At 48.2% G+C, this 1,414-nt stretch overlaps 1 protein-coding gene across 3 annotated transcripts in view; it reads right to left on the reverse strand.

The window, feature by feature from the left end:
* Nucleotides 1-1,414, reverse strand: part of MFSD6 (major facilitator superfamily domain containing 6) — a 33,378-nt gene that overhangs the window by 30,969 nt on the left and 995 nt on the right. The window lies entirely within an intron of this gene.

Consider the following 1,414-nt stretch of genomic DNA (forward strand, 5'->3'; position numbering starts at 1 on the left):
TTCCCTCTTTCTATAAACAACTATATACATGTTTATAATATACAAGGTTCTTTCTCTGTTATTTCTGGGACTTGCTGTTCTCATGTGTTTGATTATATCTATGGTCAAACACGTGGGAACAAGTCTCATAAATAACAGAAAAAGAAGCAGAAGGCAAAGTAGAATAGCACTTTATAGATTAATTCAATCAGAGATGCATAAGAAAAGAACTAGAGAAAAGGTTCGACCTAATGAGAAATATTTAACCTGCAACTGTTAAGTATTTCTCATTAGGTTGAACCTTTTCACCACTGTAATGTGTAGGGGAACAAATACACCAAGGAAGAAAAAAAAACATTGAGTCAAGAGAAGAAAAGGCAACAATAAATAGGTGAGAAGCTTATGATGAGTTGCACACTATACACATCTAAGACTAGGGTATGATGGGTCCCTCCTGGCTGGCAGGAAGACTGGTACAAAATCAGAAAAAAAGGAGAGAAAAACAAGTTCCCATCACCCCAGTGAGAAGCATCCCCAAGGTGATCTCCCCGTCTACTGCATCATGCAGTTCTGCCCCAGCAGTGCCTCAGGTATAGCAGGGTCCTTACTGCTCAAAAACAGTCAAAGGAACCCCTTGAGATACCAGTCCTGGCAGGGAAACGCCCTTCTAAAAATGGGTGTACACGACATGAGGTTTTACTTTGCTCTAAAGTGAAGCGGTGTTTTTAAAAACCCATCGCTTCAATTTAGGGTGAAGTAAACCCCTGCTTCATCTATACATGCCCTATGTGCCCAGATCTCTCCTTTATAAAAAAAAGGAAATTTTTCATGTTCCAAGCCAAATCAAGTCCAAATCCATGAGTCAGTCCAGAACCATACGTGGCCCTATAACCAGCAAACGTCGTCGAACCCCACCAGCGCCTTCAGATATTGCCAAAGTCTTTTGACGGGCATCCTATGTGCAGGCCCAAGCCTGGAAGCTTGGGGTTTGGATGCCCCCAAGTTTCACCTGCCTTCAGCCATACGGCCACCGGAGCAAGCTAGGGAGAAGCCTCCCATTTCCATAAAATGGGCATTAAGCCCCAACACCTTGGCGGTCACCAAACCAGGCTAGAAGAACACTTATTATCTCCGGGCTTAAAGAAAACTGCTTTCTTGGACACAGGTACATGGTGTTTCTCCAGACCTCTTCCGGCCAAGCCCCTCCCGGAGAAGCCAGGAAGAGCCGCACCTACGACTGGGGACCAGCTCTCCCAGCAGCTCCGCCACAGGCACCTGGAGCAGGTTGTGGCCGCCAGGCCCCGTCTCCAGGCCGCAGCCGGAAGCAGGGAGCAGCTGGAGCTCAGGCAGGGGCCCGGCCTGGCCCGGCCCCCCGCGGCCAGGGCAATGCACCTTGCAGGGATGGACACACGCTCCCGCCGGCTTCATTGCCCAG

The sequence above is a fragment of the Alligator sinensis genome, unplaced genomic scaffold, assembly GCF_000455745.1.
Source record: "Alligator sinensis unplaced genomic scaffold, ASM45574v1 scaffold351_1, whole genome shotgun sequence".
Lineage (NCBI taxonomy): Eukaryota > Metazoa > Chordata > Crocodylia > Alligatoridae > Alligator > Alligator sinensis.